The sequence below is a fragment of the Lycium ferocissimum genome, chromosome 4 (genome assembly GCF_029784015.1).
Source record: "Lycium ferocissimum isolate CSIRO_LF1 chromosome 4, AGI_CSIRO_Lferr_CH_V1, whole genome shotgun sequence".
In the NCBI taxonomy this organism is placed as follows: Eukaryota; Viridiplantae; Streptophyta; class Magnoliopsida; order Solanales; family Solanaceae; genus Lycium; species Lycium ferocissimum.
The window spans coordinates 7,150,354-7,157,437 of NC_081345.1; positions in this window are offsets into that span (position 1 = coordinate 7,150,354).

The following is a 7,084-nucleotide window of genomic DNA, read 5'->3' on the forward strand; positions in this document are numbered from 1 at the left end:
CTACAAGGTGCAATTTCCAATCCTGTTATTAAGTAGACCACTTTTTGTCAGCTTTTTTGCATTGCACCCTTAACATGTGCATTTTGTTGTAATTTTCATTCTATTCTATTAATTTTTACAATATACATCGTAATCTATTCATGTTCTTATAAAACCACAAAAGACCCCTTATTTCTCAGTCACTTAAGAGGATAAAGTAAGAAAAACATAATTAAGAAAAAAACAAAATAAAGTATGTCTTAGACTAAACTCTCATGGTGCTCATGTCATTATCCGTTTGTTCCAGTGCAATGGAAAATGATTTTAGTGTCTCTCTATTTTTTGGAAGCAATACTTTATACTGTAGTTAATGACTCGTAAATGTCATAAACTTATCTGTGAATACACCTCTTCAAGTATGGTGATTAAGAATTTGACCCATTTTAACCGGAAGGGAGGAAGAAGTAGCCCACCTGCCTCCTATTGCTTCAATTTAATGCTAATGATGGACTGGCGCCTTTGTATGAAGGGAAATATTCAGATTATGAGATTGTTGATAAGTCTAATGGAGGAAGAATGACCGATATTGCCTTTGATACTAGAAAAAGAAACCCAAACAGTCTTCACCAAGTACACACGTGATTCTATTATGGCAGAAAACTCGAACCGTCAAAAGATATTTCCCACTAAGTTCGGGTACCTCATTTGGGCTTCTAAGCCTTCTAAGTGCAAAAACATGATACCAAGCTATCTGAAGCATAAAAAAGATTAGAATATAAATTCTCAAAACGGGAGTTTGCTTTGTTACATTCTCCCCCACTAAACATAACGTTCGTCCTCAAACGGATCTAGAAATGTACCTGGAGTCTTAAAAAAATGTGAGCATTGTCCCGGATGTCCTGCTCCACCTCCCAAGTAGCTTCCTCACTTGTATGGTTCCTCTACAATACTTTTACTGTAGGAATAGTTCTCTTAGACCTTAACTGGCCAGCCTGCCTGTCCAAAATAGTTATCAGGGCCTCCTCAAAGGTCAATTTCTGATGAGCTGAACTGCCTCCTGGTCAATGACACAACAATATGGCTCGGATCTCGGGAATACCTCTGAAGCATAAGAATATAAAAAATTGAATGAACTCCTGATAAAACTAGCGGTAAATCAACCTACAACCCATTGCAACGATTCATTTCAGAACCTCAAAATGGTCAATGTACCTCGAGATCAACTTACCCTTCTTGCCAAACTCATGACGTCTTCAAAAGTACCAACTCACGCTCCAGAACTACAAATCACGAACTCTCTTGTCTGAATAGGACTTTTGTCTGGTCTGAGCTATCTTAAGCCTATCCTATATTATTTTCACCTTGTCTAAAACTTGAGGTACCATCTCTGGACCCAAAAGCTTCCTTTCCCTTTGTTCAAACCAACAAACTGTAGAATGACACTGCCTATAATATAATGCCTCATATGGTGTCATCTCAATACTGAATTGGTAACTGTTATTGTAGGCGGACTCTACCTAAGGGCAACTGGTCATCCCAATGACCTCCAAATTCACTGGCACATGATCTCAACATATCCTCCAAGTTCTGAATGACCCGCTAAAACTACTTATATGTTTGTGGAAGAAATGTTGTCTTGAGCTCAACTCTGGTAGCCAACACCTTTTGAAAAGACTGCCAACGCTGAGCTATGAAGTGAGACCCTCTATAGGAAATGATGGAAATGGGAAATCCATGCAACTGTATAATCTCATGGATAAAATTCTGTGCTAACTGTCTGTTGTGAATGTAGTTTAAACCGGTATGAAATGTGATAACTTCGTAAGTCAGTCCATAATCACCCAAACTAAATCATGCTTCTTTAGAGTACATGGTAAACCTACCACAAAATCCATGGTAATCCTCTCCCACTTCCACTTGGGAATAACCAATTTTTGAGCTAGCTAACCCTCTTAGTTTCTGATGCTCATACTTAACCTGTTGGTATTTCAAGCAACGAGCTACATAGTTAGATATATTTCCTTTTTAATCTCATCCACCATAAATGTTTCTTCTAGTCTTGATACATCTTAGTAGCCTCTGGATGTCTAGAGTACTGGAAATTGTGAGCCTTTTCCATAGTGGTTTGTCTCAACTCTCTACATCTGGCACACAGAACCTACCATCATGCCATATACCCCATCAAAGTCAATACTAGTCGCCCTCTTAGCCTGCTCTTGCTCCACCTGTTGTCTAAGCTTAAGCAAGCAGTGATTCTCAAACTGGTTAACTTTGATCCGCTCAATCAAAGAAGACTTTGCAACCACACACACAAGTATACCTCCTGTTGAGCTGCTTTGATCTGAATCTCAATTTATGATTTTATGAAGTTTTAATGATTAAAAAATAATGTATAATTGAAAATAAATGTTCAAGAAGGATGAACAGATATATACAAGAAGTGGGTCCTTAACAGATCTCCAAAAGGAACCGGTAAAACTGGCAACAAATAACCACAAAAGCTAGAAGAGTCAGGTTCTTTACAAAAGATCTGGAGACTGTTTGGTCTATGCATGGGAAGTTGTTCCATGCATACAAAAGGAATTCTTGGAAACTGGAAATATATACAATAACATGAAGAGAAACATTGGAAAATGATATTGCAGTTCTAACTTCCATTTGAATAAATAACACATTTTTTCCTTTCACCTATTGGCCAGTGACGAGCCGACATAAGAGATACATAATGCTCCTATGTTTTGGATGTAAGCTATTATGAGTGGAGGAAGTCGGCTTGAGCTTTTCTATGAACTTTGTTAGTCTTCTTCCTTCTCTGTCTCATTGTTTTTCTTAAGCTTTCTTTCTCTCTTGTTTCTTGTTGTGTTTGTTCTTTAGCTTCTTTGGAAAGGATTTCTCTCTAATTTTAGTTTCTTTCTTCGAATATTGGTGAAGTATGTAACACCTCAGGTCTTCAGGCTAATGCTTGACTCGTACTAAGAGAGTATAACAAAATTTAGAAGGTTAGCAGATTTCGAGCGAATGGCCGGAGGGATATTTCAAGCAACCATAAACCCTTGATTCATTGAGAATTTGGAAAATCTTCCTTAATGAGAGTTGCAGTACATTGAAATACCTTTCCATCCATATAAGGACCAGAACAAATGGAGATCGGCACAAAAATTTATACGCGTTACGACAACGCTGCAGAGCACAGCCACCTGCGATGGCCACGCGTTGCGCAAAGGGTGTGTCCGCGATGGCCATGTGTCGCGGGTCCAATACGTGTGGGCGTGCTCTCTAAACTTTTGCTTGCAGAGAGCCACGCGATGCGGGACCATCGTACGAGTCGGGTTTTCGAGTCAATTTTCAGATTTCGTGTTTTAGTTTGTATTTAAGGTTGGGGTTTATTTCCCTAACTCCCTAAAACACGAAAAACACCTAGAAACAAAGAGATCAAGTCCCAAGCATCAAGAACCCTTCAAGGTAAGTTTTTATGGTGATTCTAAGTTGAGTTCAAGTCCCCAATACCTTACTAACATGATTGAACTCTTCAATTCCATAGAAATCAATTGGGACAACATTGTTGAGCGAGAAAACCCTAGAATCCGAGTTCAAGAGGATAGAACGTCAAAAAAGTAATTCCGTCGCCCTCTAATCGATTATGGTTGTGTCTTGGTGAGTAGACTCTAAGTTCTTACACTATAAGTTGATGGGTTTGATAGAAGAAATGTATAAACTATTGTATGGTTTGGATTGTTGACTTGGGGTTGTTGTAATCATATGGGTGATGAAGAATGATGTTAATTATATCTAATTGAGATCGTAGAATCACCTAAAAGTAAGAGGATAGGTTATTGGGTGAAGAAACACTATTAATGAGGGTTGTGGAGCTTTATGCCCACAAGGTGTTTGATAAAATGCCTAGATGACCAAACATGAGTATTCTTACTAATATTGATTCCCTTTAACTTATATTGCTATAGATTAAAGTTGAAAGGGGTGAAGAACATTGTATTAAGCTTAATGGCCAGAATTAAGGTATGTAAGGCTAACGCTCTACGTGTGAAATGTTAATGATCCTCCCCACTCCACATTTCTTTTACGACTATTACAAATTACCTCAGAAACATAGTTATGACCTAGTTTCATGAAGAGTTGTAGAACTTCTATTCTCTAAGTGATATAGTTTCGTAATTCGTTCATGATTGTCATTTTGAATGTCGTGAAATCAGTACGTAATCAGTATAGAATCGTGTTTGATATTCCATGAGTCACAGTCATGAAAAGTCAGTCGGCTCATGTTAACAGTTATTCCTTTAAACTCCAAATCAGTCCATGAATAAGTGTCTCAGTATAATAATATTCATTATTCCAGCATTTTGCATTACAGTATGATTCTCAGTTTCTTTATTATAAATTATTGAATGTTGAACACCTGTATTTTGGGCCCGGGGCCACATTTTATGTATACGTATACTTGAGCCTGAGTTCACAAATTTGTGCAATTATTTTGGGCCTGAGGCCAGAGATTATTAACTCAGTTAAACAGATGATTCCATATTAAGAACAAGAAGTACTTATGACTTTACTTCTCTTGTTCAGTTTGGCTATCAGTATGTTCAGTTTCAGTACATTATCTGTTTATTGATTTGGGCTGCCCTTTCCCGAACACCCCACAACTATTTCTTTTAGTTAGTTTTACATACCAGTGCAATTCAAATGTACTGGCATCCCTTTTTCCCGGGGCCTGCATCTCGCGATGCAGGTAGCAATTTACAGGACGACGGATCTGCTCGCTAGGATTAACGTATCAGCTGCTTGGTGAGCCCCAGTGCTTTTGGGATGATATCTTATTTACAGGCTTTTCAGTAATTTACGCAGTCAGGTATGTCAAGAGCCTTGTCCCGGTAAACAGTCAATATTACAGTACTCTTTAGAGGCTTCATAGACTAGAGTAGTAGTCAATCGCAGTTTTGCAGATTGTTGTGTTAGCCATGTTGGCTACGTTTCACACTTCAGACTTATTTCGTATTTATGATTTAGTCAGACCTTTTAGTAGATCAGCATGTTATAAGTTACATTCCTCATTTAGTATATATCTCATGTTAATTCAGCCAGCGAGTTGATTCGCTCGATCACATGTAGTCAGGCACCGAATGTCGTGTTATGCCTAGTCTATGGTTTGGGGCGTGACAAAGCTTGGTATCAGAGCACTAGGTTCAAGTGTCCTAGGGAGTCTATGAAGCCGTGTCATGTAGGGTCACTTTTATGTGTGTGTGCGCGCCACACATGTATACAGTTGACCACCAAGACATTCAGGATTGTCTCACTTCTTCCATACTCTAGATCGTGCAGTTAGAGCAGTTCTTTCAGGAATTCTTCTAACTCATGCGTATTAAGTATTTCAAAAAATGTCTACAAAAAGGAAGTACACCAAGAGAACCTCAGCCACTAGCCAAAGGGCTACTGTTGATGCTGCCCAAGAAGTGGACTCTCAGACCCAGGGAGTTCGCACCAATGCTCAGGGATTTGCGTCAGATTTGTTAGGGTTCACTTTTACGCGAGGCATAAAAACTACTTCAAATTTGTGGACTCTTTTGGATTTCTTGTTTTTTTAGAGTCGCAACCTAATTTATAAGAGAAATTACGAAAACCAAATTTAAAGAGTTTATTCAAACAAGAGAAAAATCCTTTAAAATCAGAGTTCGAGGTAAGGGTTACGTGATTCCTCGGGGAAAGCGTTAAGACACCCCAATATTAAGAATGCATAGAATACGGTTGACCTTCGAGCTTCAATGTGTGATTTTGTAATTATTTTCTTATAATAGTTTCAAATCTTTTGTTTTGAAGAAAGAAGTTGAATTCTCTTTGAAAATGTGTATAAGATTTTAAAGTGGCCATTTCACTTCTAGATCAAAAACACACCCAAAATCTCTCTTGAGTAGAGTTCGACATAATTTGGTCCAAGTGTTATGTCCCTTTTTATCCTTATAATTTTTCGATTAAAGAGGTTCCAAGTACATGTCATTCGTAAAAGATGCCATGAAATTTATACAAGTTTATGAAAATGCCCTTTTTTCCATTACAAGTTATTTATCCATTTCACTTATATTTGTAGGCCAACCATATCCTATTTAAAATCCTTTCCTCTAACTTGGGTCCAAATAGAGTTCCCTTTGTTTTATTTCACTTGAAGTGGGCTTGGCCCAAAAGGTTTGAAAATTTAATTGGAAATACTTGAGTCACTTGAAGTCCATTAAACCATTTGAAACTCCTTTTCAAAGATATTTACCCTTTGCAAATCAGATTCTTGTGTTATCCTTTCGTTTGCAAACTCAGTTTAAAAAAGAATTGTACTTTTGCAGAAAATGTACACTGTTTATGTCCAGGTTTTTTTGAAAGTTTTTTTTTTAAGTTAGGAAAATCGTGACAATTTGGTTCACCTTTCCAGTTTTCAGTTTTGTAAGGAAAGATGACAAAGTTATTTCTTCACTCAAAATTTCTTTGAAAAGATATAATCATTTATCTTTTGTGGGGTCTAAGTTTGAAAATAGTAACCGGGTTCTTATCCATTCTAAATGATTGTTTGCCTATTCGTCTAACTCATAACCCATAGGGTTTCAATACTTACAAGTATTCATACAAATATATACACACAATATAAAAAAAGAAAGTGAGGCTAGTGGGCCTACCGAGCCCACTAGTTAACTATTTTCACCCATAGTTGGGCCTTCAATATTTTATGCGGATTCGATGAAAGAAGAAGGCGTTGACACCTAATTTTTGACCTCCCGAGATCTGTTTTAAGTGCTCGGAGTCCTTGGACAATAAATAAAATCAGTTGTGCACCCCTGAGGGGGTCTAGGTAATTTTATAAAATTATTTGGGACAACATGTCACCCTTTTGAGTTGATAAAGAAACATTTAAAGTATTTTAATTTTGTGGAGATTTATTTTGAAGAAATTGCAATTACTCGGAGGGGCAAGAAGACCCCTTCTTAATAATTATTTGTTCAGGAAAATTAGATTATTGAGCGACTTTATTCTAGTTTTATTGTCCAAGGCATTTTGAGTAATTAAAAAGGATGACCATTTTACCCTTTCACAACGCGCGCTTGCGTAATCG